Source organism: Neopelma chrysocephalum, unplaced genomic scaffold, assembly GCF_003984885.1.
Source record: "Neopelma chrysocephalum unplaced genomic scaffold, ASM398488v2 Primary Assembly neopelma1_25, whole genome shotgun sequence".
NCBI classification, from domain to species: domain Eukaryota; kingdom Metazoa; phylum Chordata; class Aves; order Passeriformes; family Pipridae; genus Neopelma; species Neopelma chrysocephalum.
The window spans coordinates 46,206,393-46,223,047 of NW_020897694.1; the positions used below are offsets into that span (position 1 = coordinate 46,206,393).

Sequence of the window (16,655 nt, forward strand, 5' to 3'; positions counted from 1 at the left end):
ATGCCCAGTCCTTCTCCAAGCAGTGAACAGCGCCCTCCCAGCCAATTCCCCCCAGTTTTTATACTGGGCATGACATTCTATGGTATGGCTGTCCTGGCCATGCTCCTTCTTGGCTTCTTGTGCACCTGCCCACTGGCAGAACATGGGAAACTGAAAAGTCCTTGACTTAGGGTAAGCAGCGCTCAGCAACAACTGAAACATCAGTGTGTTATTAACATTATTCTCGTACTGAATCCAAAATACAGCACTGTACCAGCTACCAGGAAAAAAATTAACTCTATCCCCAACAAAACCAGGAATGCCAGTCTTAAAAGCTGTCAGACATTTGTGTGGAAGAGGATAATTAATGTTAAAAGTCTCCAATGAATATCTCATTTCACTTTACAACATTTTATTATTAGATTACATAGACAAAAATTGAGCATAAAACTTAAGACTTGAAATGGAGGGGTAGGAAGCTAGTCAAGATACATGGTGCTCGAATGGCAGAGGAAGTAAGAAATAAGGCTTTACTCATCACACTCGATGACAGGCATAGAAAAGTGTGCAAATGGGTTTATTATTGCAGAAGAATGTCAGGCTGTCTTTCATGTCTGATTTTCATAAATGCTTGCCTTTAGACTTTCCCCAAAAAACATTCAAGAAGGTGATTTCTTTTGCCTGCTTGTTTCTTCTTGCTCGAAGTGGTGCTCAATCAGTTCCCACTGGAAGCTTTCTGAGGAAGCACTTTTGTGTGCATCCCACTGTTCAGAGGCAGCGCACTGGCATTTCAGTCCTGTGCTCAGCGGCAGTTCAGGGTGAATTGCTTGCTTTTGTTTTACCTGACCAGAGATGCTGAAAATTGTTAAGCCAAGCTCAGGGTGTATTAGGATTCTTCCAGGTTCCTGAGAAAGTGCACACCTTTGCAAAGTGCTCGAGTGCTGTGTGTCACTGGGGCTTGCCCTCACCTCTCTAAATCTTTCTGTGATGGGTGTTGGGTTTTTTCCTCTTCAGGTTCTGTCAAAGCTCCTAACTTGGAAGCTAGCATTTTGGTGAATGCCAAAAGCAAAAGGAGTCAAATGCTTGTGTTTTCATGAGATGATGGACACTGTACCATCTTGACAGGTACCTTTCTCTCATTGCAGCCCTCTCAGCTGTCAGATGCGGTGATCTCCATGGTAACTCAAACCCCCAGACTCTTGACAGCAGCCTGCGAGGAGCAACATTCAGCAGCTCAAGGGTCTCACGACCAGGTAAGCCAAAAGGAATTGCTCAATAAGAGCTCACATCCAGTGCACCATCTCCTGTCCAACTGCCTTTCAGGTTTTTCCCTGGTCAAGCCACCCAGGCAGTCAGTTCCTGTACATACACCAGTGCTGTCATTTGTGGCTACAGCAGTCCGGCTCTCTTGAACAGAGATATTTGACAGAAAGTGTGTGTTTATCAGGGTTGCTTTTTAAACTATGGGTTGAGGAAGCAATGCAAAGAAGCACTGGGCAATTCTTTAAGTGGTTTTGGTGTTCAGTAGTTGCTAGGGTAAAAAAAATTACCCCAAAATGCATCAGTGGTAAGATCAGTCCTGCCAGTGTACCGACACCACCACCCGTACTGCCCGTCTCTAACATTAGGCCTGAGCAATCTTATTCTCCTGCAATGCATCAGGGACTGTTTCTGTGTTTATGTAACATTCATTGGTACTCTGCAGCCTTTTCAATTTGCTGCTGTGCTCTTTTCACACAAGTTTCTAAATCCCTCTCTGTGCTAATAGCAGCATGTGGGGCATTCTGGTTAACATCTTAAGAAGGTACAGACTTCTTCCCCTTTTTTGGTGAATTGTAGAGAAAGAACAAGATCTTTGCCATTTTTGGGAAAGCAATGCAGGGACTATACAGCTGTATTGACTATTGCAATACTATGAATGCTATGAACAGAAGTAGTATCTCTGGTCTTATGCACTTACATGTGCGGGAGATTAATTACTCCTTTTTGTTATAAGGTTTCACTGTCATTTGTATTGAATTGTTTCTGTGCCATGTATTTTGTGAGCTCTTGGTTTCTGTTCACTGTTTTCTGGATACCCGCATTGTTTCTTTCTTGCTTGCTACGTAAGTCCACTTGTCTGGAATGTGCTCTCTCCACTGTACAAAGAAATTCATATTATTCTGAATAACCACTCTGCTACCTTTATTATCCAGTTTGACACTTTTTGGGACATAACTGCTATCAATTCTATTTATTTTCGTATCATTGATGATACTGTTAAATAATGTTAAATGAGGACTGGATGTTTTTATTGGAGTAATGTAGAGCACTTCTTCAATTATTATTTCCTGTTAGCAGCTACTATATCTATTTTGTAATTACATTTGATGATACTGATAATAATTTCTTACTCTGAATTTTGTGTGGCTGTAAGGTAGCTGCTGTTCAAAAGTCTGTGTGTTTCATTTATGGAATAACTTCTGTTGACCGTAGATTGTAACTATCAGATGATTAAATCAAACTCTGTTTCTCTTAGCAAGTTTCTATAAAATGGTGTTGACTGGCATCAGTTTTATTCATGTAACTTTCTAGTGAATTTATCCTTGATTAGTTTGCTGGTTATTTTGTCTGAGATTAATAATGACTTAGAACTCTATAACTGCTGAGGTCATACTGCTTACCATTCTCAAGTATGGGTGGTGGAAGTCTTACTGAAATTTTCTGGTGTTCCAAAATGTATAGGAAATTAGCATCATTGAAATTATACTCTCACAAACACTTTTAAGACTTTAAGGCACAAATTATCAGGGTTTGCTAATTCTGAGTTGTCTTTTACCAATTATTTTGTTTACTAATGGCATCCTTATCTGTAAAAATCCTTTTTTTCTACTTACAGAGAAGAAAATATATGTGTGGGGTTTTTGCATGGTGTGATTGTATTCCTTTAAAACATGAATCAGAAGCTGGAGACTTGCTTTCTTGTCTGTTTTCTTTAACCTATTTTCTTATTAGAATTAATTTCTGGCTGAGTTGTTTTTGTTTGTTTTTTAGTGTGTAATCTATATTTCAGTCTAGTTACACCTTAACCCAGAATTGGAGTGTTATTTTTTTTGCCACAGATTGCCTTTTTTGTCCTATATAATTGTGACCTTTGGTCCCTGGTGGCAGTGGGGTAGGGAGAGTCCTTTCACATTTTCGCCCCGTACTTTCTCCCAAATACAAAATTTTTCTCTGGTTTACTGGGCCAATGAACTTCCATGCTTGTTGTTAACTGAACTTTATGTATTGAATGCACAGGCCCAGAGTGTAATTATTATTTTGGTATATGAAAAAGTATTCTAGGAATAAAATCTGGGAGTGCCTGATGTGTTACTACTGATTGCATGGCATTTCCAGCTTAGACCTCACAGATGGACATCCTTACTAGTTCCTTTCATATTTTACAAATACATACTTAAACAGTTCTCTGATATGGCTTAGTGGTTTGCTTTATCTCATATTGCCAACATTATATCCTTCTGGGATCTGCTAGCATGGTATCTATATGAATTCAAGACCCTGACACCCTGGCTTTTCAGTAATTTTGAGAGATAATGGTGCCAGAAATGTAGAGTACTGTCTTCTATTTCCTTTTGTCTGTCTCTCTTTTCCTGAAAAGTTAGAAGACTGATTATAATGTTTCACTTAGTGGAGATCTCCACAGCAGTTTAGAGTGATAACTATACAAAATGTTTCCTAAACAAGACTTCACAGCCTCTCTTGCCCATTTCCTTGGCCGCTGATTCTTCTCTTGGCTCAGGTGTCCGTGTGTAGGGTTGAGTTTGTATTGCATCTGTTTCTCCAACACCTCCCAGACATGCAAAGCTTTTTGTCTGCCCTAGATTGTCCTTAACCAAAAAGTAACATGTTGGTGAGATGAAGTTTATGCCCCTAATAGGTCTCCTTCTTGCCACTCATGCCAGCTGCTGTTCTGAAGGCCAGAACACCTCAACTTCTCACCAGACATGTAGCCAATTATTGATCACCAGTCTTTTTGTTTTCTGTTGCTCTGAAGGTCAGACAGATCTCCAAGATCTCTTTCACATCCTACCGAAACATACAGCTGGTCTTGACTATCCAGAAATTTTGTAACAGGGAGTGAGTACACGCTTTAGCACTTTTCCTCTCACGGTATCACTGAGACTTTCCTCTCTGCAGGAGAATGTCTCTGACCAGTCTGGGGACAATACAGGGAGAAAATGTCAGTTTTCAAAGAAGGAAGCTCCAGGAAAATGTCATAGATTACTGGCATTAAATGTTATAGAGACTCCTTGTTGGATTTTGGAGATTTGTTAGGAGCAGCAATGCACATCTGCTCGGGCACTTCTGTAATGATCGTTTATCTGAACCAGTCAGAGGAAACCCAAAAGCAGAGAAAAACATTATGATTTTACAAAGTTAGTAATAATTTTTAGTGACTCTTCTTTTGTACCTGAGAATGGAACACAGAAATTTCTTCAGTCATGTTTTACTAGTTTAGTTGCTTGAATTAGACCAACAAATTTTACATGATGAGTGTCAGATCACTTAGGTACGTTCCAATAGGTAGTCACCAAACTTATTTTCTCAACTTACTTGTGGCTTTTGAAAATCATGGCCAAAATCACTAGGCAGACTAACCAAAATATGTTTTAACAAAATTTGGTCATGTTAATTTTGTCCTATGCATTCTTATTGTCATCATTGTTTGTTATTGCTGTGATGGGGGTGACAATGACAAGAGGTTGGCTTTGTCGAGATCGTGTGTGATATGTTGTATAAATGCATTGGGAATTACAGTATTTTGACTAGAAAACCTTGTAAAAAGCAAGATGAAACAGAGATGAGGCAAAATCAGATGTCAAAAAATGAAAAGTTGGGCAAGTTCAGTTAGAAAAAGTAGGTGTATGCACATGATACCTAGGAAGAAACAGGTCACCGTTTGCTAGTTTGATGTTTATTGTATGAATTAGTTGCTTTGAATTTAAGAGCAAGATGGATAGGATGTAGTGGAAGATCCTTCAAACGTATCAGCAGGTTTCTGTTGTTCAAGAAGCTTGCAATAGGTGCAGTTCAAGAATGTCACAAATGAAATGTGATAGTGCAAGTTGTGACTGTTGTTGGTAGAAACACAAAGGCACAGAGTAACGTAAGAAAATATTCATAATTTTTAAAAGAAAGTATTTCCAGAACAGTACTTTTTCAGAAGCATTCATTTGGTGTGATTGAGAAGAATGTTTTGTTGAGAAGAACATTGCATTTTATTCAAGGAAAGTACAAGAAATTATAATAAAAAACTTGGCTTGCAGTTGCATGAGTTTGAAAAGTACCATAATATATGCATACTGTTTCTTAAAAACTTTTATGATTTTGTACAATTACTGATTTTTAGTGATTTGTTTGAATTTATTTAGAACTTTAAAAATGATATTGCACAGGCAGAAAATACAAAGACTTTCTGTATGTTAACAACAGTTGTTGGCACCTAATCCCACCAAATAATTTTATTGGTCAGTTAGATTTACGGACTAGAAAAATCAATCTGCTTTTAAACAGTGTCCTTTATAATTCTTGGGTTTAGTTAATAAGCTCTATATTGATTTTGATTTCTAAAATTGTTTTTCAAGTCATCAAATAATATTGCACCTGTGGGCATACACATGAACTATTCCTTCTGACTACTCGGTGTTTACTACGCATAGTGTGGTTATTCTTGAAAGTCATATGGCACACTTTCTATTCACTGAAAAATAGTGAACTGTTGTAATAACATTTTTTAAAATGGACATATTTAAAATAACATGAACATTCTTTAAATTTGCAGCTGTTTCATGGCTTTATTTATATATTCCCTGATACTTTTCTTGTTACTTGGTGAATCATGGTTAACTGAAGTCTGATTTTATTCATGAAATATTACTTAATCAGTATTTTTTGGCCTATCAACCAAGTCAGAAAAAAGTATCTGTCTAGCTAGAACATGAACTTGTCTCTTTTGCACCTTTACATGGTGCTGGAGAGATGAGGAAACTATTTCAGTCATGGCTAACTTCTGAGATACTTGTTTTGAGCCTTTATTTTACATAGTACAGTTTTAAATTGCTGCTAGTGGAATAAGATTATTGCTCTTTATTTTTTAAAATCTTTTTTCTTTGACACAGCTAAGATTTCAAGGAAGTTTTTCAGTGATAGTAAAGAGGATGCTAACATTGCAAAATGAGATGGTAAAAAGCCTTATCCTTTGATTTTTAAACTAAGATGGTGATTAAGGCATAACTCAGACCTTTTAGGACTGGACTGTTTGATTTGTAGAGCACCTTAAGATGCCACGTTGACCATACCAGTCACTTGAAAGTGCTTAGTAATAGATATGCAGAGTGGAGAAAAGCAGTTTTGGTTGTAATTGTTAATAATATATTTGGTTCACCTGGAGTGACAGATTAAGTGAAAGGTGCATACCTTCATGAGCATACACCATGGCACAGGGTAGGGGAGCATGGAGCTCTGCTTTGCCCAAAACTGCTGTCTGAGTTTGCTAAGCAGAGACTTCATGCAGGTGAACAGTGCATCTTCATTCACTCAAAATCTGCTTAACTTGTCTGGGCAGAATTGCAGAAATTTGTCCAGTCAGTGAATTCAGGTTAGGCTGTAGCACTCTTGGAAAGCTCAGGTATGTCCTTGGACATGTACCATGTAGTGTAGTACCGTGTGTGTAGTGCATTCCAGAGACACCGTGTCTTCTGCAACCTGCCTGTAATGAGGGACTATGTATGCTGCTTCCCAAAGAGAATTAGGACAGTTTTCCTCTGAAGAAGAATGGGGTTTTCTGCGTTTTAAAGTTTGGTTCACTTGAAGCTTTTATTTTATACTGAATTATTTTTTTACATCATGGTGTAGAAATGGAATTGCTAAAGGCAGTGTAGTTAATCGTACTCCTAAATAATCTGAATGTCTCATGCAACCATCCCACACAGAAACAGAACAGGTCTTTTGTTCTTTCGGTAAGAACATTGTTCTTTCAATAAGTTGTTTCTCTCTAAATTAAGCCATGGAGAGGTATAGGATCTGTATTTCTATTTACGTTTTTGTATGAGCTTGTTCCTAACACTGCTTTGATTTCATGGATCATGAATATAATTTATGGATAAACATACTGTTATATAGATAGTACATGCTAAAGATTTGCACTCAATATACAGATTAGCATCAGTTAATTTCAGAAGAAATTTAATTTTTAAGCAACCTGTGAACATTTTCACATGGTATTTTACTGTCTAATCTTCACTCTGAATCTGTAAATGAAAGAAATAAAATTATCATTTTTTTTCTCAAAAGTTTATTCAATATAGTGGTGAGAGTTAAGATTTTTTTTGGTGTGAACCAGAGATATTTTAGGTATAATTAATCAAAATGGAATTGCAAGCATGTCATCACTGATAGTCTGTTTTTACTTACTCATGGAGATCATAGATTCACAGCTGGCTTTGTAACAGAGGACCTTGACTCAAGCTTGATTTTTTTCATAAATGTGATTACACTGACTTAGTAACTAAATTGTTGTAATGGCGTATTTGGAGAGTGAGTGATCACCACAAAAAAAAGCTGAGGTGATTTAAGGCGTTACAGATCCCACACCTGAACTGGAAGAGCAGCGCCCTTGAGTGCCTGACTCTTTCACCACAAAGTCCATTTGCAGCTCTTGCTGAAGTCTGTTAAAATGATGTTCTAACTTTAAAGAATGCAATGAGAGATCAATCAGTCTTCTGCTCTGATGCGACTGTGAGAGACAGTAAACTTCAGGTAAGGAGCAGAGGCAAAGGGCTGCAGCACCCCTGGTTTTACACCAGTGCCACCGTTTGTGCAGTATGTTTCAAAACAGTCTTTGAGTTGACTTGGGTGGAGCCCATTCCCTTTGAATAATCCATATTGTGTTTGGACCTTCACTTGAGATGGCTTCCCGGAGTTGTATAGTGCTGTATCTTCTCCTAATAAATGGTTCAGGAGATTGGGTTAGCATGGATGGTACCTACTCAGAAAATACAGGGGGAATGGGGAAGGCACTCTCCCAAACAACATCTCTGTTGTAATAGAACAATTTTTATTATATCTGAAATGGTTAACATTTTTCTTTTGGTTGCTCCATGAGCTACTGTGTGATTTAGCAAGCATTCAAAATGTCTGTAACATGAATTGTGTTTATCATCAACCTAAATCAGTTTGAATAAGCTTAGCTCATCTGATGCATGCATAAATTAATTTCCCTTTTATCTAGCCTACTTGCAGTCCTAATAAACAGACTAATCAATCATAGCTGCCTTCTTCTATAGCATGATTGTATATCTCTGATCAAGGAAAATGTAAAATAATTTCTCTCTAGTCCCTACTTAGATCCCCCCATAATCAAGGATTAATGATTTACCTTAATCATTTTTACATTCCTTGATAGAAAAAAAAAATTTTTAGTTCATATGGTTAAAGGATGATTACATTCAACATTGTAAAACTAAAGAAGTATAAGGTATTTTTGTTTCTCCACAACACAGAAAAGAATGCCAATCTGACTGAGAGAACTCTTTGTAAACACAATGGCAATGATACCATGTTTTGAAGAGTTTGTCCTGTAGTAATGTCTACTCATTCTTTTTAGTTATAACTCGTTTGAGGCCACTGGCCCCTTTCTTTCTGATTCCAGTGAGTCCTGGACTCTGGCTAGGCATTTTCTCTCTTAATTGTAATATAAAGTGCCAAGCAAAACCTGAGGTTAGCTTCATGTAAGATACTAGAACAAGCCCAAACAATTAAAACTTCCCTTTAGGTTATTCCCACACAGAACTGAAACTGGCCCGCAGATAATACTTTTATGGTGAACTACTTACCCTATATATCAATTGTCTATGATCTTTTAATTATATACATTTATAGTATATCACATATTTCATTACTTTTGTCTAGATAGGCAATTATGAAAAATGTGTAATATGTGAAAGATCAACTTGGACTTTGTTTATAACTTCTTGCTATACTTTTGCCTTCTAACAACAAATTCTGCCTTTTGCAACTGCAAAAGGCATCAAGGCAAATTTGTGTTCTAGCTGGTTTATCGCTAAAATATGTGTTCAGAATATGTCCCACTAAGTGCATTTGACAAGATTAGAAAAACAGCAGTTGTCTTGAGAAGTATTCGTACCATAGTAGTTAACGGCAATTTCTTCACTTCTAGTTCAGAAATAGTGTTCCAGATAAAGGTATAGCAAGGAGTTGCTTCAAAATGGTATGTAAATACCTCTTGAGCAGCCAAATGCTGCTTCTGGTATTGTAGCTTAAGGATGCTGCTGCTGTTTCTGCCTCTTCTGCTCAGCACTGACGGCAAACCAAAATTGATTTGGAGAAATCTTGATGTTGAACTGTAGCTGCTGGCTTCTATACAGAAATTGAAACATACTGGCCCATATAACACAAAAAGGACTTTATTGAGCTAATCATCTTGCCTTGTTACTAGTAAGTTCAATGTTAAAGACTTGCTTAATATTAGAATATCTTCTTATGTCTGTAGAGAAATTAAATTCAAAAAAATATGCTTATTTGTCCTTTGAGCTTTCAAGTTATGAACTTTGTTCCAAGAAAGATTTAACGTGAATATATTTTGACATAGAGATGAATCTTTTCCTCTGTATTAAAAATTGAGCATCATGATGCAAAAATAATAATTCTTTTACTGGCACAAAAGAAGTGTGTAGTGCACCTTTTTGATAAACATTGTAATATGGTGTTAAGCAAAAGTGTGTCTGCTTGTTATTTACATGATTCTATTCCATGAATACAGATATTAAATATCTTTAGTCATTTGAGGGTCAGTAATATGCTTCAAAATTTGCCCTGAAATGTAAATTAATCCCATGTTTTAAAAATATATTACTTTAGGTTTTAGAACAATAACCTCATTTTACACTGCAAGTTTCATGATTTTTTTTTTCAAATTCTTTATTTTTTGAGTCAGAAGTTCAGCTGTGATAAAATATGACTAAGTGTAAACTTGGTATCTGATATGACATGAGGTCTTTACAGCCATGTTTTTACAAAACATTGCTTCAAACCCTTCCAGATTAAATTATATCATTCCAATAATCTGTTCATTTCCTTCTTTTAAAGAACTCTAGCTTTATGTCAAGCTGTTAATCATAGTGGGATGATTCTGTTTTAAGCAATTTAAGTTGATAAATCTCAATGTAGTAGTAAACTGGAGAAGCTGTTTTCCCTCTTAATGTATGCGTGCTTTTGATGTCTTCCTATATACTGATAGATTTTTGTAAATTATCTGCTGAAGAGTAAGCCCAAATATTTTGAATTTATTCTAATTAGATAATGCTTTGGAAGTCTGGTAATGTATAGAGTCTTTGCAAGCTCAAAAAGTGAAAATTCCCCTCATACGTAGGCGTTTAAAACTATGCAAACATCATTTTAAAAAAAAGTAATAAATACTATATAATTTTTTTAAAAATAACCCTAGGCCAGAGCAGCAGAAGTAAAGGAAGCAAAGTTGTCTGTGGTGTCATCAATCTGAAGGCTGTCCTATGAACAATGAGGAAGGGGATCAGTAGAAGCAGCTGGGTCAGGGAAGTTAAGTGAAAAGGGAGGAAGGAATGTCTGAGGAGGAATGGCTGGGAGGCCAAAGCTTGGGGATCCTCTGAGTTTCTCTACTCCAAAGATGCTTTATTAGCTTGTGTGGCCAATAGTAAAAAATGAGGGAAAACTAGATATTAAACCTATTGTTATTGCCTATTATCAGTTTTGTATAAATAAAAATTTGCCAACTGTTTTCCCCTTTTTTTTCCTATAAACTAACCATCTTTCTTTATATTAACTTTTTCATCAAAGTCATATTTTGAGAATTTACAAAATCTCCTTACACGAAATTGCCATTTATCTTGCAGAGATTGTTTCATTCATTCCCCAAAGCTTTCATGCTGCCATGTCTCTCAGAGCTTTCTCTTGCTGTGGTCCCCTGTCCTGTAATGAGTGTCTGCTTTCTCCTTGCTGCACTTCACGTCAAGAGTATATGAGCTTTGCTGGAGTCTAGCCTCTTTGCATATTGTTCTTTTGACTTTTAAGTCGAGTTTGGCTTAGGATTTCACAGGAGAGTGAGTATTAAGACCTCATTGACAGGTAATGGTCTGCATCATTATAGTACGTTTTGTGTTCCTAACATTTTGACACAAGTGTATTGGAGACAAATGAGATTGCGTTTGTATTGATTTAAACCATTGTTGCTATGCAGCGGAAGAATTGTGTGTCCCTTTGAAAGAGAGAGCAAAATAGGAGGGGCCTTGTTTTTACAGAGATGGAGGAAATAAAGATTTCTGGTACTGTGGCATGTTTGTTGCTACTGGAGTTGATTTGTTGATGAAATCGTGAGGTATATGTTTTTCGTTGTGGCCTCATCCAGGTTGCTTTATTAATGTCAGCCCCAGGGCTTGTTTACATAATTTGAATGATGCTTTTCAGTGACTTTAGAGGGAATTTGTACAGCAGATTTTATTCATCCTGTGATTACTTGGTGTTCTAAAAACTTGCATTATTCTCTTCATGGAACTTTTTTTTGTCTTGAGGAGATACCAGAAGTTTAAAACAGGTGATTTAGCTAAAAATCTTGCAAACACAGCAGATCTCGATCTCTCTCCTATGATGATGTTAACCTCAGAAGGCAGGTGCAGAGCTGTTTACTGCAGTCAGACGTGATCGCTCTGTTCTAAATTAAATCTACCCGTGATGGTTAGCATGGAGGTAATCAAATCACTTGCACCATTTCATCTGGTCCCTTCACCTTTCATTATCAAAGCCCATTTAAACTGCTTTAAACTAGAACTGAACTGATAAAACAGATAAATTCATGCATCTGTGATCACATTTTCCTGCCGTTGTATTTTGTATGGAGTCTAAAAACCAGGCATAAAACAGCCTAAAACCAATGGCAATTTATTGCATACTGTACCTTGTCATCTGAACAATTCTATTAATTTAGCCACTCTTAGTTTTGTTTTGAACAATTGCAGAATAGCTTTTCATTACCATATGGTATTTTTAACTGATATAGAAGATAAAAATTAACATTCTGCCCTTAGAAATTACCTTATTTCCTTCTGGATCATAGGCAGTATGTAAGTTGTTAGGCTGTTTCTTTAAAAGCACAGTGACTTTTTTCCCCTAGTAATTTCAATTTAACAGTTGAAAACAACAGTCATTTCCTGTGGGTGGTGTGTAATCTCACATAATTTTTCAGCCCAATATTGGAATAAAACCATTTGATGCTCTGTTCTCCCCATCCCCATTTGTCTTATACCTGATCGGTACAGTGAATGTTAACTAAACAGACCTAAAAGAAAAAAAAAGTGGGCTATTAGTAGAATTTGTATGAACCTCTTAGTTCCCATGCCTTTTTGAAAAGCTATCATTATTGGCTTTGGTTGGCTCATCAGTGGCGTTTGATTGTCGATAATCCTCAGGTTTGAATTCTGCTGTTGAGTTGGTCCCATCTGCAATACCTGTGATCTGGCAGCTAAGGAAATTAGCCATTGAAGGCGAAGTAGCCACTGAGACTTGATTCCTGATTAGTTTTGCAGGCATTCCTTATGCTTTTTCATCTAATTAGTAAATCACTACCTAAATTAGGCCCACTAAGCTGAAATAGGGGTTAAAGGATGTGGTCAAGTATTAAAAACAAGATGTGGTTGCTTACTGTATGCAGTGCAGATGTGACTGGGTTTTGCAGAAGCCCAGGACTCAGGAAAGGGTTGGCAGGGTGCATCTTTTTTCCCAATCAGTTTAAACAACAACTGAAGTTATTTACCTCTTGGAGCCGGCAGAACAGTTGAAGTATTTCTGAATATGTAAAGATTTGGGAGGAGAGAGAGCAATTGCAAAATGAGTTTCTGTGTGGTGCACCATCTTTTGAAAGGTTTGAATTGAGTGTTGAGCCTACTGAAACAAACCCCCCTCACATTTATAGGGTATTTGGTGATGTTAAAGGCTAAGTTATGGCTTTGGATTTGCATGGATTTTGGAAAGTAACAGCATAGCTCATAGCTCGGGTATCTTCATATAAGAGTATCTTTGCCAAATACTGGTGCTGGTGCACACAGTAACAAGTGAGTGTTTACTGCATTTTTGAATATTAGTCAAAGTCCATACTGATGAAAGACAGTCAAGTGTAACTCATCTTCCGTGTGAAGCAGACAAATGGTTGAATGAGTTTCGGTCAGATACAGTTGTTGGTATCTGTCTATGGCAACAACACTGCAAAAAGTGGTATTGAGGTATTGTCTCTACAGTTTAGTGCAAATTTCACTTTGACACATCTTATTAGCAGTAATGTGCAAGAAAAAAAACCTTTGGTTTTCCAATGTCAGTTTTATTCCCACTTATTGCGGGACTAATATAATGAAGAGCAACATAAAATCCGAAGTCTGTAAGGCCGTACAGCAAGAAGTGCAAAACCTCCCAGCAAGGCTGTATTAAATCTGCCTAGCCATGGCTGAGCTCCTCATGGTGGAGTTCTCCCAATCCCTAAGTGCCTGCATCCTCCTGGGGTCACCAGCGCTGTGGTGGCAGCTAGGATCCTCCGGGCTTTGTGCTTTCAGCTGTCAGGCGTTCGTAGGGGTTTCAGTAGGGAACAAATTGCAAGGCATGTGAATACCAATATTGTATGGTTGGACTTGATATTAAAGGTCTTTTCCAACCTAAATGATTATATGGTTTTATGTACAACTTTTGGCTCCGGCCCTTCTACTGCCTACATAACCTGGCAAAATTGAGTATGAACGTTTGAGTATTTTTTATGCTACTAATATTTCCAGATTTAACCATTCACTCTTTTAATGGTAGCAGTAAAAAATGACTGATATCAAAACTGGACAGGTGACAATGATCATCACCCTCTTTTCTATTTTTTTTTTTAATTTTACTGTCAGTTGTCTAATTAATGCTGCTTGGTATAGAGGAAGTCAGGTGTTGATTTCAGTAGATACTGTAAATGTTACCAGGTTTAGTCAACTGTGTCTTGGAAATAGAAAACTGCTAAGTTTCAACCACCCCAGCATAAAGATAACCTTCATTCTGAATACCCCAAACCCTGAGCGGAAACAGAGAAATTTTAAAAGCATAACAAAGAAACTGTAAAAGATAAAAATAAGCGTGGGAGGTGACATAAAAAAGAGTGAGCTTAGAAAGTGTATAAATCCAATTTTTTTGTGCACTTACCTGTACTAAGTGCATCCCTCCTCTTCTTCCTTGTAAACTGTGTCTCCCTTAGACCTGAAAGCAGTGAGGTTGTCTGAGTACCACAGCATCACTGTCATGCCCCTGCTTCACTTGAGAGCCATAAAGTCTCATCCTTTACTTTAATAGCTCCAGTGCATTTAGTCGAGAGCTTTAACTGAAAATTCTTTGGGAAAGAGGCTTTGCCTTTACGTCTCCTGTCAGAGGGACTTGCCAAATTGTGCAGCAGTTAAAAAATAACTACTAATACCAGCAATGAAAACAAGGGAAGCAAAAAAGGCAAGAATGTGTGTTTGTACAGTTGCTGAAAAATGGAGTATACTTTTAGCACTTCATTCTCTTCCACTAAGAAAGTGCTTCTGCTTTTATTTTGTTGCTTTTCTGGAAGATGAGCAGAGGGAATATGGAGATAAGCAATTGTAAAGGGAATTTTTGGTTGTCTAAGTACACGCACAAATTGGATTTCCCCTCCCTTGCTTCTTCTGGCTATCTGCCAATTAATAATTTGAATTAACAGGAAGCTGGAAGGTTGGGACCGTGATAAAATTCAATCAACCTTGAATTCAAAGTCAGGGTTGGGGTTTTTTTTATGATGATGATGATGATGTATCTTGAAGGGAATTTTGAAAGTGAAAAGACATGGTGGTTTATATCCTTTGATAAGGTTTGCCTTATAATTTTAGATTTTGTTTCTTTTTTTTTGTACATCTTGACCGGCTAATTACCACGAAATGCTGGTGAGATGAATGAACCCTAAGTAAACTATTATAAAGCAGATTACAGTGAGCTAAGTTCCACTTCCCAAGGTTGCAGAGTTGGAATTGAGATTTAAATGTAATTTTTGGGAATCTGTCTTTAGCTTAAACTGCTTAGTTTCTCCATTATTTTGAATTACAAAATGTACTTCATTAGGATAATATGGAACAAGCTTGAAATATTTTCTCTTAATTTCAGTGTTCAAATGATGGTCTGATTCACAAGCGTGTTGTGGTTCAAAATAAATGTAGTAATTTTTGGTACTGCAGGTGTTTTTCTTTGTCTGGCACAAAAATGGCTTAGGGATTGTACAAGACCAAACATAAGACTTGATAGCAAAGGATTATATCTCTGGATAACACTGTTTTTCTCTATGCATGCTGGTGGCTGTTACTAAATTTTGTGATATTCCGAGCTTTTAAAGCAAGGTGGATTGTGTAGGACATGAAAACAAATGTTTCTTTTTAACACATTTTTCAGCTAATTTAAACAAACTTTAACAATTTGTAATTATTTTCTGGATTTGCTGTCCAGCTCACTTGTAAGCATGGTCAAACTAATCTAACTGATAGCTTAAGAGTGATTGTAAAATGCTTATGAAATTTTTTCTAAAGGATTTCTCTTTAGTTAAGTAGAGAAAAATAAGTGAGTGTATGCATAGATCTCTTAATGTGTCACACAATTTTTTGCTTTAATTTTTAGATACAAGTTACGCCTGCATCGCTGCCTCTGCACCATATTCACACTTGAGCAGAGACATTTTCCATGGCAGGAGCAGTGCTGTAGTGGAGAGTGCCATGGCAGGAGTCTTTGCTGCAGTGATACATCCATTTCATCATTCACCCACCAAAGCCACCTCACCTTGTGTTGACTGAAGCTGTAGAACACGCCTTTTCAGGTGTAAATCAAGGTTACAAAACAAATGCAGTGGAGCCAAACTTCAGTCAGACATCCTGATTTTTATCCATTTGGTTTGGTCCCTTGCTGCTGTTTATAGTAGGTGGCACCTAAATTAGTGCTCAGACTTAGATGAGGAGTGACACCAAGGACCCCCAGATGCAAATCCCCGGCCGGTGTGGACTGAAAGCTGGTCACACACAGCACCTTGTCCTGCCGCAGCCTTCTTCTTCCACACACTGCAGTCCTTCCTTGCCCACACTGCAGACTTCTGCACAAAGCAGGTGAGAGCTGGGGAGAAGGAGCAAAGTTCTGCAGTGAGACCCACCACTCCTAACAGGTTGCAAGCTGGGGTGTGCCGAGCGAGCACATATCTGGGGACTCCATTCTGTCTTTGGTCCTGGTCTCTATAGCTAAGCCAACCAAACAAAAATGTGTCTACGATTCCAGTAGTAGTCTATGTTTACAGGCACAGTTCAGCTATCCAAGAGTGTTATTTCCTCTTATGGTTTGTTCAGGGGTATTTATTTTCCTTGGTTTTGAGGTCAGAGAGGTTAATGTGTGACTCTATCAAGTACCAGACATGCTTTTAAAACTTTAGAGAGTTTTGAACACACAGAAGGAAAATGTCAATTCTCTGTCAAAAGTATAGACCAAGATGTATAATACTGGCAGTTATAATTCGGACTTCAGACACCCAGAGCAGTCTTCCCATGAGTCCCTAATGGACATAGAAAACAACATTCTTTGGC

At 37.4% G+C, this 16,655-nt stretch overlaps 1 protein-coding gene across 5 annotated transcripts in view; it reads left to right on the forward strand.

The window, feature by feature from the left end:
- Positions 1-16,655, forward strand: part of TBL1X (transducin beta like 1 X-linked) — a 206,147-nt gene that overhangs the window by 105,696 nt on the left and 83,796 nt on the right. For all 5 annotated transcript variants that reach the window (XM_027675136.1, XM_027675139.1, XM_027675137.1 and 2 more), the window contains one exon: positions 1,125-1,232. The gene's annotated coding sequence lies outside the window, so the exon portion shown is untranslated. The remainder of the gene's footprint in view (positions 1-1,124; positions 1,233-16,655) is intronic.